At 45.5% G+C, this 13,440-nt stretch overlaps 1 protein-coding gene across 1 annotated transcript in view; it reads right to left on the bottom strand.

The window, feature by feature from the left end:
- The window catches only part of SAMD12 (sterile alpha motif domain containing 12), a 701,452-nt gene that overhangs the window by 671,496 nt on the left and 16,516 nt on the right, over window positions 1–13,440 (bottom strand). The window lies entirely within an intron of this gene.

Consider the following 13,440-nt stretch of genomic DNA (forward strand, 5'->3'; position numbering starts at 1 on the left):
GTTTTTATTTCCAAAATCCATCATCTCTGTAATATATGTCTATTCATTGCCTTTTATTTCAAAACAGGAATCACAAGATGAAGAGGAGCTCCCAGAAGAAGAAGGAAGGGGTGGACAGACACTTGGAGTGTGCTCACAATTGGTAAGTTTTTTGCATCAAACGCAGAAACACAACATCACACTACACACAACACATAGAAAACAATGTTCTGCAGACCACACACAGCAAACAATTGCCTACATCCAAAGACATAACATTTTTTGTTTTCTTCTCTAGTCTTCCCAATCTGGTGCTTGGCCAAGAGGTCCTCGCAGTGCCTCCCAGGGTCGTCGGCGACAGCAACGCGGCGGTCACCAGCGTGTAAGTATAAATATTTTTGCTTTGTTTTTTTGCACTTTTTATTTCATTTCTTTTGTGGAGGCTAATTATGTTATTTTTGTCTTTTTCTTTAACAGCCTTCACAGCGTGCTCCCGACTCTGACGGTGAGGATGGAGGGATTGATGTGGACCACCTCATCGATCTCGTCAGAGAAAGAGAGCCGCTCTGGAATATGGCTGACCGCCGCCACGCTGACCTTATCGTTACCCGACGACTCTGGGAGGAAATCTGTTCTCTCCTTGTGGGCCGCTGGGAGGACCTCGAAGCTCGGGCCCAGATTAAAGAGCGTAAGTATATACAGTACCGGTTGCTTGATTTTAAGCAGTGTTTCCCGAACTCCAGTCCTCGTGGTCCCCACGGATCATGTGTTCAGGATTTCTATTTACTTTGGAAATCCTGAAAACATGACCCCTGGGGACCATGAGGACTGGAGTTCGGGAAACACTGATGTTGTATACTAACCACTTTGTCCTTTCTCATTTCAGGGGAGAGAATTGTGAAGCGGTGGCGGTCTGTGAGGGATCGTTTCAAGAAGGAGTTCAATAAAGAGATGCGGGCCCCGAGTGGATCTGGAGGACGCAGGAGCAAGTACAAGTACGCACGAGCCCTGTCGTTCCTCCGGGAAACAATGCTCACCAGAAGGTAAATATTACACACCACATGTGACAAAAAAATGTTTAGATGTAACTTTTTTTTTTCAGCCAGGGCCATACCATGTCACTATTTTAATTGTTTTTTTTTCTCTTTATTCCTCTGCACGGTGAGCAGCACTCGGGAGCCTGCACGATTGGACCCTTCTGAGGCGATCCCTGAGGAGACCGGCACCGAGGGACACTTCGACCGCCCCGGTACATCTGCACCTTCCCAGTCTTCCCACACATTCGACCCATCTGTCCCATCCACCAGCACAGGAGCATCGTGGCCGCCTACATTACATGAAGCTGCTGGTGAGGAGATCGCTTTCCCTTTACCCCACCCTTCTGCCCCTGCCACCTCTAGTACACCTGCGGGTACTGGGCGGCAGCGGCAGAGGGGTCAGGAAAAGAGTTATGCGCAAGAGTTCTTGCATCTGAATGCATCTTTCCAGAACTGTCTAAAAGTCTTGTCAGAGCAAATCTCCGCAGGCTTTCAGCAGATCAACTCCAGCATTCTGGAGGTGAAGACACTTCTGCAAACCATGCATTCAGAAGCAAGATCTTCGCCAAACCACACCTTTTTCAGGTCTGTTGTGGAGCGCATGGCAACACTATCTCCTACCCAGCAGATGCATGTAATGCATTCGTGCCACGGTGCTCTCCAGCACGTTACTTCCCAACCTCCTCCTCCCACCCCAGTAGTTCCTCCTCCTGCACCCCCTCCAGCCACTTTCCATCCTCCCCCTCCTATTACATCTGCACCCCCTCCAGCCACTTTCCATCCTCCCCCTCCTATTACATCTACACCCCCTCCAGCCACTTTCCATCCTCCCCCTCCTATTACATACCAGCAACCTCCCCAGTACCAGCAACCTCCCCAGTACCAGACATCTCCCCACTTCCAGCAACCTGCCCCGTACCAAACTCCTTCCCCGTACCAAACTCCTTCCCCATACAACTTTCCATCAACATCATCTGCTCCTACAGTCCCTGCCCAACCCTCCACTCCACCGCCCACCACCTCTTCTGTTCCCACATGTCCACCCATTCTGTAGCTTTTTCCACACCATCACCTCTAACTGTTCCTTCCCCACCACGATCCCAGTCCGCTCTCCACACTCCCATTGTCGAAGTGTCCCGCAGACCCTCCAGCAGTATTTCCACCCCACACTACACAGATTTATGATGTGTTTTGTAATAAAAATGCCCAGTTGGTTTCAAACCTTTATTAAAAAAGTTTTTTTAACTTTAAAAACAGTTTACAAAAAAAAAATATTTTAAATAAAAGTTAAATTATTGTTTACACTGGTTGTCTGTCATTTCTTTCTGCGGCGAAATATGTTTAAAAAAAAGGTTAAATACAGGGTATTTAAAAGGTGAAATGGTATTCAAAACCAGGTATATAACTGTGGGTAAATTTTAGCTTTTTGCCACAGTTGTGTTCCTGGTTGTGTTTGAAGCAAAGTATTTCACCTAAAAAGTTGTGTTTATTGTTGGTGATTTCCTAACAATGTACACAACTTTTGTTAAAAGGTGAAATACTTTGCATAAAACACAACCAGGTACACACCTGTGGCCTAAAGCTAAAAATAGAGACCATGACAAGATAGCCAACTTTGGTTGGCAAAGGTATATACTGTTGGTACAGAAGGTACACAAGTTTGGTTGGGCACAAATCTTTCACACTCTGTCATCCTGCCAGTGTACTCTGCCTTGAGGTGACATAAAGTATAGTGCAAAATTGTCCCTCATTACTGAAACCGTCACAGAACTTCTAGTGGTAATGTCATGGTAATCTTGCAAGGTGGTTTCTTCAGAGGTGTCCTCAATGGAAATGGGTTCCTTGCAGATAACAAAATTGTGGAGTACCACGCAAGCTTTGATCACCTCGTCCACAGTTTCTGTCTTGAGGTTGATCGCAGTCAATAGGACCCGCCATTTGGCTGTCAGAATACCAAAGGTACATTCAACCATTCTTCTTGCTCTTGTGAGGCGGTAATTAAAAATGCGTTTTGGTCTTGTCAATCCTCTGCTAGAGTACGGTTTCAAAAGGTGTTCTGACAGCTGGAAGGCTTCATCCCCTACACAGACAAATGGCATAGGTGGACCAGATGTTTGCAGCAGCGGTCTAGGTGGTGGGAACTGGAAGGTGTTTCCATACAGTTTACGCCCCATGGCAGATAGTTTGAAAACTTGAGAGTCATTGGAGCGGCCATAGGCCCCAATATCAACAGCAATAAATTTGTATTCCGCGTCAGCGATGGCCATGAGGACAATTGAAAAATATTTCTTGTAATTGAAATATTCCGATCCCAATCCGGCTGGCTTTACAATGCGGATATGTTTCCCGTCCACAGCGCCCAAGCAGTTGGGAAACTGACATATCTGTTGAAACTTGTCAGCAATTTCAATCCACCTCTCTGTTGTGGGCTCTGGTAAAAACTCTTCAGCTAAGGAGTCCCACAGTGCACGGCATGTGTACTTCACTATTCCAGATATGGTGGAAATCCCGAGTCTGTACTGGAAATGCAGTGACGAAAGGGATTCTCCAGTTGCAAGAAATCTGTGGGGAATTAAAAAACAATCAATTAGTTTTAAATCACAGCATTACATACCAAAACTGACCTATAACACTTGGAGATACAAACTACCACCAACAAGATTGCAGTGAAAGTGTGCTCTGATGCGATCACATCCAATAAATGTGGCTTACCTTAAAGTCACCATCAGACGTTCTGCGGGTGAAACAGAGAAGCGGCAATAGGTGTCCGCTTTTCTTATGAGGTGTGCAATGCGCTCCACCAAGTAATCAAAATTCTCCATTTTCATCCGAACATATCCCAAAAATTTATCCGGGTTTCGTCGAAGGTCCATGCAGAGTGTAGAATAGACCCCACGCGTCATTCTCTTGGCTGTGATGGGGTGGATCCACAAACGTCGTCTACGATGCCTGATGCGCTGCTGTCTCGCTCTCTCCTTCTCCAGAACAATCACCCTCAAACGATTCGCCTCCGCTATAAAATCCGCCAAATTCTTCAAAATATTTCCAATGACAACATCCATCTTCGCCAGTAACTTGCTCTTCTCTCCAACCTGCACTTTCTCCTCTACAACCTGTCAAAGAAGGGCTGTAGGAACACGCTATATATAGTTTTCCAGTAGCCAATCCCGTTCGGAAGGCCACAAGGGTCAATTTTAAAAACCGGATCCGGCGTAATCCGTCGAAAAACGGATAGAAAAACAGATGAACCGGATGAGACGGATCCGGTTTTGTCTGTCAAGAACAAGACGGATCCAGCAGAAAACCGGATCCGGCACATCAGGTTTTACAAAACATTTGCCGGATCCGGCACGACGCCGGATCGCGCCTGACGCCGGATCGCGCCTGACGCCGAAAACCTGATGTGTGAAAGTAGCCTTAAACAGCCCTGGCTCACATCGCAAACTCAATTTCTCCAGGAGTGCTGAACTCCGATGGAGAAAAACCCGCACACCAGAAGACTTTATCCACTTCAAATTTATGTTAAGAACCTACAACTTTGGGGTGGTGTGGCTTGAGCTCTGAAGATGGTGAATGCCTGAGCTCTGAGATCTCCCTTTGCCACCTATGTTAAGCAACTCATCCAGTGACTAAGTTCTTCTATTATCAAGATTTTTTGAAGAATCATTCAGGAGGATACCCTGGACAGCTGGCAAAAAACTTGGAAGCTTTGTTTTATCTGGACTGGAGTTATAACTGATTTGCTTTTCTGCTGACTCATCCTGCTTGCAGAGAGGCCAGTAGACTTGAAGCAGTGAGAGCTTGCAGTGGGATTGCTACACTGCATGGAAAAGCACCTGTATACAGAAGGAAGAATCCTGGACATAGTCATCCTTCGTACACCTGGAGTAGAATCTTTTCTGCAGGGACCGGATCCTGGAGCTGCTGGGATACAGGCCAGGCACGGAACATATGCTGGACTGTGGTAGGGACTTGGTTTCATTTAAACTGAATGCGGTGGATTGTATGGGAAAGAGGGAATCACATCAGAATTAGTGTCACTCAGCTGGTACGGTGAGTCACTCTGTTTAATAAGAGACCCCGTGCCACACTCTTTGTCCCCTCTCCCTCCCCTCACACCCTGCTGCTGGCAGGTTTTTGTCCTGGGTCTCCACTAGCTCATTCAAAGCTTATATCTTACCTACTGCTTTAACTGCGCTACCTGTACTACACAAGAACACCTGGCGTCCCACACTTGCACTAGGCAGCCCCCTCCACACACAATGACTCTGGCCCCAAATAGCCAGCAATAATTCCTTGCAAACCAGGATTGTGCCTTCCTTTCCCTGGCCTATACAGTACTGACGATATGAATACCTAGACTGCCCCCTAGCGACAGGCAAGGGGAGATGCTTGATTAAATTATAATTTTTCAAAATCTTATAGCCTTCTATATACAAATATGGGGAAATCTGGAGCTAAAACGCAACATTCCACAGCCAAGCCCCTGAAATCCATTACACAAGCCGATGTGGATAAATTTTTGAAGAAGCAAACTGCTCTACCTGACCCTACTAGATCTCCAGGTCATACAGAAACATTGTACAGAGGATGATTCATACTCTGATCTAGAAAGCAACACTGACACAGGTGGAGACTCAAGGGACAATTTGGTAACACGTTCCTTCATTAAACGGATCCTGTCCAGGGCCCTTAAACCTATCGGAAAAGAGCTCGCTGAAATTAAGCATGACCTATCTCAACAAGGACACAGGCTAGAGGACATGGAACAAAGCCAAATAGCTATGTCACAGCACACCAATGGTCTCCTTGACAGTTTAAAAGCCAGCTACATGATATCTAATCAACTCTGGAGGACCATGAGAACGGTGAGCATAGAAACAACGATAGAATTAAAGGTCTCCCGGAATCTGTGGCATTTGATGCTCTGGCCAAGGCAGCCAAAGAGATTTTTGGGAACCTTCTGCTGGATGGGGACCCCACTGACATTGAGCTTGTACGAGTACACAGGTCCTTGCGCCCTAAACCAAAACAGGGGAAACCCCCAAGAGATGTTCTATGCCGTTTCCTAGACTTCCGTACAAAAGAGCTGATTATGCACAGATCTCATGAGTCGGAGGAGATTACCTATGAAGGCTCACACCTGAGACTGTTCCAGGATCTTTCAGCCACTACTCTCAGGAAGCGATGGCTTATTAAACCATTCATGGATGCCCTGATTCATAAAGGCTACCGCTTCCGCTGGCTTTACCCTTTTGGGATCTCCATTTCCGCGGGTGAAAAAAGGTTTCTGGTCAGATTATCCGCCGACATCAGGAAAGTTTGCAAATCTCTAGATACTGGCCTGAAGACCTATCCTGACCTAGAGACTTTCCACACGGCTTCTCTTCTCCGGCCTCTACAACCACCTCCCCCTTTGATTACCGCAGGCTCTCCCAAAGCACAGAGACCGAAAAGAAAGTCAACTAAGACACCATCATCTAAAGGGGACATTGAAGTAACATGAACATGTGACCTGTCTCCATCCAGATCCAAGAATTATTTCCTCTTTTTGTGCATTGCTCTTAGTGGTTATGTAATTATTGTATCTTTAGTCTCGTGATATTCTAAGTGCTGTTTTCCCATAATCTTTTCCTTTACTAACTTCCCTCCCATCCCATCCTTATCCCCCCCATCCACCACCCCCCTTACTCACTACCCTAACCCCCACACCCCATTCTACCACAGAGCACATGCTCACCAAGGCTATAGGCGATGTAGTTTTTCTTCTCTCCCTTGATTGCCGACAAACATGTTTGAAAGGTTATTTGACCTAATCTTTAGTAGTTCGTTAAGACTTGTTTCAAAGATGAAACTTATGTTTTCTTTTTCCTCCCTCTTCCTGTCTCTCTTCCCCTCTATACCCTTCATTCTCTATCCTTCATACCTATCTAATCCGGACATCATGGTGCAACTGAGGCAACGGTGGACGTCTTCCCAACAGGCTTCTGCCAACTCCCCCCTTCATGCTCATGGATACTCGTGATAAGGTATTTACCTTTGCCACATTCAATGCACATGGTCTTAATTCACCAGTCACTAGGCGACATACACTGGCCCTTCTCAAGAAACAAAAAGCAGATGTTCTGCTAGTGCAAGAAACCCACTTTAAACCAAACAAAATCCCCAATTTTGAGCGAGCTCACTATGACACATGGTTCCGTGCTACCACCACTCAGGCGGGCTCGAGGGGTGTCTTGGTAGCGATAGCGAGGGGGCTGCCCTTTCAGATGCAAAAAATCTTGTCTGACCCTATGGGGACATATCTACTGGTCAAGGGCCTATTGGCGGGGAATTTAGTTACGATCTGCAGTCTGTACGCCCCTAATAAGAAACTCCTGAAATGGTTGTTAGCAACACTGAAAAAAATAGACGATTTTAGAGAAGGTCTCATTATAGGAGGTGACCTAAATGTTGCGCTCGAGCCATTAATAGACACAATGAAAAAGAAAAGCGCAATATCTCTCAGAGATCTTAGTAGAATAAAACAACAGATCCACTCTTCACAAATAATAGACATTTGGAGATACCTACACCCAAATGTCCGAGACTTTACTTTTTACTCACACCCTCATGGGTCCTACCATAGACTAGACTATGTCTTTATACCTAAAAACTATCTTCCTAATGCAAATAGGTCCAATATATTACCTAATGTTTTCTCAGATCACTCAATAGTAACTTTAGAAATTACATTGATCAAACCCTTTGCTCCCTGTAGATCTTGGTGACTTAACGAATCGGTTCTGAACACTCCCTCAACTCATGACCATATAACCAAGAACTTAACCATTACTTTGACCAAAACGACAATGGGGAGGTGTCAGCCCTGATCCTATGGGAAGCCCACAAATCAGTTATCGGAGGAGAATTGATATCAATCTCCTCCTACCTACACAAACAAAAACAACAACAGATAAACACTTTATATGCTGAAATAGCCGATCTTGAAACTCAACATAAAAAACAAACTGAATCTCAAACACTAGCCCAATTATCCCAGAAAAAACAACGCCTAAAAGAGATCCTTAACTTACAGTCTGCAAAATCGTATTCCTCCTGGCGGACCAAAATATTTGTACATGGGGACAAGGCATCTAAACTCATGCTCTCAAAAATACGACAGCGTCAAGCTCACACATATATTCACTTGATCAAAAATCCGAGAGGTACACGCACCTTTGACTATGACCAGATAAAATCGGAATTTTTAAACTATTATAGGAGTTGACCAGGAGGAGACAATCCATAGTGTCCTTCCTGACCCGTCTAGGATTACCAAAACTCTCGGATTCACAGCAGCAGCGGTTAGTCGAACCTTTTCGGTTGGAGGAGCTCCGGTCCACCCTGTCGAGATGCCCATCGGGCAAGGCGCCGGGCCCTGATGGCCTTTCCACCTTTTATTACAAATTCTTCCCCTCGATCCTCCTCCCACGACTGTTAAATGTGTGCAATTCTATGCTAGGAGACAGGTTTTTCCCTACTCAGGCTCTGGAAGCCAGAATCTCGTTAATACACAAGGAAGGTAAAGATGCTGAATTATGCAGCAGCTATTGACCGATTTCCTTGTTAAACATTGACCTAAAGATGTTCGCTAGTATGATTGCACAAAGAATCGCAAAATTCTTGCCAGAATTAATTTCATTAAACCAAACAGGCTTTGTGGAGGGGAGAGAGGGAAGGGATAACACATACAAAATACTTAATCTCATGCATTTTGCAAAACAAAAAAATCTTCCCTTGGTGCTTCTTGGGACTGACGCTGAGAGGGCATTTGACGGGGTGGACTGGGCTTATCTGGGAGAGGCATTGACCTGCTTTGGCTTCCCCTTACCATTAGTTTCGGCCATTATGAAAATGTATAGAGACCCTACTGCACGTATTAGAGTTAATGGTTCCCTGACAGACGCATTCGCCATCCAAAACGGAACAAGACAAGGATGTCCTCTTTCTCCGATCCTTTTCATACTAGCGATGGAGCCGCTGTTGTGTGCAATCCAACAAATTCTGCAGCTTTTGCTGATGACTTGTTGGTTTTGATGACGAATCCGCTACGAGGGTTTCCTGCCTTACTGGTAATTCTTGAGGAATATGGCAACCTCACAAACTTTAAGGTGAATGCGTCAAAATCGGAAGCTCTAGACCTAAACGTGCCCGCCCACATGCTGGATAAGTTGAAGTAGCTCTACCCTTTTGCCTGGCCTAGCAGATATATTACTTACAGTACCTAGGTATAAAATTAGCTAGATCTGATAAAGAACTTTTCCGGCTTAACTATTATCCCTTACTGGACACAGGGTGCAGTCCATTATTAAATCGTGGAGAGACCCTTTTCTGTCATGGACGGGAAGGACGAATCTCCTTTAAAGCTTAATCCTTCCCAAATTCACATACCTATTCTCAACTCTACCCATCCATGTACCAAACTATTTCCTCGCTAGAGTGAACTCTTTATTTTTCAAATACATCTGGAAGGGCGCAAGACCCTACATTAACATCAGGTTTTTATGCTAAAAGATTTTAGAATTTTTAATATATATTTTAATTTCACCATCTGCTAAATTTTGCAATTTTCACATCAGCCAATAGGCAGAAAATTAGCCTCCTACTACCTTCGCTTCAGAAGGATATTAGCAACAATAGATCGACTCATACCCTGTTTTATTTGTATAGAAGTGTTATCTGAGCATGCTCTAATCTGGGTAAAGGCTGTTCTGAAGGAACAGGAAGGAGGTGAGCTGTGATATCACCTATTGTGAATGATGGATCCCGTGTTATCTGCTGTATATAGAGGTGTTATCAGTCACTGTACAGGAGGTGAGCTGTGACATCTAGAGATGAGCGACTTTGCCTTTTTTCGGGTCGAGTCGGGTTTCATGAAACCCGACTTTCTCAAAAGTCAGGTCGAACGAAATCGGCCGATTATCGTGAAAAGTCGAAGGCCGACTGAAACACGAAACCCAATGGAAGTCAATGGGGAAGAAAAGTCGGCAGTGAGTGGAGGACAGGAAACACACCTACAGTGCCCATTTTAATGCAAAAAACATCAATTCTTATTACTTAAGCTTGTCAACCTTAATTTACTTTATAATAATAGTTAGGCATTGAAAACTGGGGGTTATTTGGCTAAAGTTGTGGGGGGTAGGGCTGGCTCCAGATTTTCGTGGGCCCTGGGCCAAAGAGTGTCACTGGGCTCCTTTAACACATGCCACAATTCATGATCCTCTGATACGGCAGAGAAATAGCGGTATAGTACAATGAAAAATACTTCACTTCTTACATCTCATGACTGATATCCATTTTAAATTCTCCAATAGCTCCAAAAACGGACAGTATATTACTCCATACAGTATTATGGCCACCGCATAGTGCGCTATACAGAATAATGAGGCCCATATATTTCTCCATACAGAATCATTGGTCCCATATAATGTTCCATACAGTATATGATGAGCTCCACATAATGCTACAGTATATGTTGGTCCCCATAGATGAAGCTCCACTGTGTTATGGGCCCAAATAATGCTCCATATATAATGGGCCCCATTTCTAATGCTCCAGAGTATAATGGGCCCTGTAAATGCTGCTCCAGTGTCTGATGTCCACCTTTGGAATGCTCCAGTGTATGGTGGGCCTCATATATCATTCTCCAGAGTATAGTGATCACCAAAAATTGCTCCCAACCTTTAAAACAATTAAATAAGTCTCCTCACTAGGGAATCCCTGTACTAGTCTGGACTCCTCGTCGTCCCCATCTTCCATCTCACTGCACTTGGACTGTTTAGGCAGAGGGCGTACAGACATGATGTCATCGCGCTCTCTGACCAGAATGTCACTGTCAGGAAACGCGGAAGACGTCACGGCGGTGGAGCAGAGAGGGGTAAGTATTTCAACTTTGCAAGTGCTGTGATCCTGAGCAAGCAGGGGGGGCCCACTCATTTGTGACGGCTCTGGCACAGGGCCCCTCATAGTACGGCGGTGTGTCTGACGGCGGGTGTCCACCCCCACCGTCAGAGACACTTTTGCGTACTATGAGGGGCCCTGTGCCAGTGCCATCGCCCATGAGTATGCCCCCCCCACCTGCTCAAGAAAACTGCACTTTCATCTGCACCTTCCTCTTTGTCACCTTGTAAGGTGGCATAGTATGCGGGAAGGGGAACCTGAGTTTCCTCAGGGTCAGATTCTGGCTGTGTAGAGTGCGAGGGGAATGTAGTGGTCTGGGTCAATGTACCAGCAGAATCATCTAGCAGTGGATGGGCATCAGTGCACTTGTGGCGCCCCCAGGAGTATGGTCGCCACAGTGGCATTACCTTCCTCCTAGGGAGTGTGTTGTCATGCTTGGGAGCATCGAAGGATCTCTCTAGCAGTTAAACCAACACACAACACAGTTCCCACTCCAGGCCAGCAGGGAGACCTCTGAACCTGTCTGCTGAGGAGCTGCTCTCTGTGGTTGGGAGGAGGTAAGTTAGGGCAGTCTGTGAAGGGAAGGGGAAGTGTGTGGACATGAGAAGGGGAGCTGGAGGATGAGCAGAGTTAAGGCTCACTCCTAGCTGGAGTTCATGGTCGGGATTCCGGTCTCCGAGCTTGTAGGGACACTGACGGTCCTGCAGCAGAAACCGGAGGACATGGCGGACTGAGAGGGTTGGTGATGGTGGTGTCAGGGCTGTGGAGTCGGTAAGCCAAACCTGCAACTCCGACTCCTCAATTTCCCTTACACCGACTCCAACTCCACGACTCCCACATATATTGCTTATATTTAAGTGAAAATATTGTAGTACAATGTGAACATCAGACATTTAATCATTTCTATGATCAAATAATCAAGATATTTAGATAGAACATAATATCTATTTATTGGAATACAACTTTAGAACACAAAAAACTGTAATAAATTGTAAATATGTAATACACTGTATAATATCGATTACATACATACGGTACAGACCAAAGTTTGGACACACCTTCTCATTCAGGCTATGTGCCCACGTAGCGATTTTTAAGCGTTTTTGCCACGATTTTCAGCGCGAAAACGCTGCAAAAACGCTTAAAAATCGTGTACAGAACGCCCCCCATGCATTCCTATGGCATTCCGCACATGCTGTGCTATTGCTGCGCTTTTTCCGCGGCGGAATTGCATCGCGGAAAAAATCGCAGCATGCTCATTATTTTGTGCGGAATCGCAAAGAATTGCCGCGATTCCGCACCCATAGGAATGCATGAGAACCGCTTACTTCCCGCATGTGGCTATGCCCACCATGCGGGAAGTTCAGCGTCTCATGTGCGGTTGGTACCCACGGTGTGGAGGAGAGGAGACTGTCCTCCAGGCCCTGGGTACCATATCCCTGTAAAAAAAGAATAAAAAATAAAAATCGGGGTATATTTACCTTCTGATGTCCCGCGCTGCATTCCCGGCATAGCGTTCCCAGTAATGCCTTGCGGCAAGGCCCTGTAATGACGTAGTCTCGCGTTACTCTAGCGGTCTCGCAAGGCATTACTGGGAACGCTGAGGCCGGGAATGCAGCGCGGGACGCCGGAAGGTAAATATACCCTGATTTTTTTATTTTTTTTAGCATTTTAACATCCTATCTTTTACTATTGATGCCGCATAGGCGGCCTCAATAGTAAAAACCTGGTCACACTTGTCAAACACTATGTTTGACGAGTGTGACCAACCTGTCAATCACTTTCCAAGCGATGCTTCAAATCGCTTGGAAAGTGCTTGAATATCGCACGCGAAAATCGTGGCAAAATCGCGATCATAATCGCGGTAAAATCGCGGTGAAATTGCGAGGAAAAAAACGCGCGATTTCTGGGAAGGAGTCCGGTTTTTAGTGAACGTTTTAAAACGCTACGTGGGCCCACAGCCTCAAAGAGTTTTCTTTATTTTCATGACTATGAAAATTGTAGATTCACTCTGAAGGCATCAAAACAATGAATTAACACATGTGGAATTATATAATTAACAAAAAAGTGTGAAACAACTGAAAATATGTCTTATATTCTAGGTTCTTCAAAGTAGCCACCTTTTGCTTTGATTGCTGCTTTGCACACTCTTGGCATTCTCTTGATGCGCTTCAAGAGGTAGTCACTGGAAATGGTCTTCCAACAGTCTTGATGGATTTCCCAGAGATGCTTAGCACTTGTTGGCCCTTTTGCCTTCACTCTGCCGTCCAGCTCACCCCAAACCATCTCGATTGGGTTCAGGTCTGGTGACTGTGGAGGCCAGGTCATCTGGCGTAGCATCCCATCACTCTCCTTCTTGGTCAAATAGCCCTTTCACAGCCTGGAGGTGTGTTTGAGGTCATTGTCCTGTTGAAAAATAAATGATGGCCAACTAAACACAAACCTGATGGAATAGCATGCCGCTGCAAGATGCTGTGGTAGC

The sequence above is a fragment of the Dendrobates tinctorius genome, unplaced genomic scaffold, assembly GCF_039654945.1.
Source record: "Dendrobates tinctorius isolate UK_male_01 unplaced genomic scaffold, ASM3965494v1 ptg000116l, whole genome shotgun sequence".
NCBI lineage: Eukaryota > Metazoa > Chordata > Amphibia > Anura > Dendrobatidae > Dendrobates > Dendrobates tinctorius.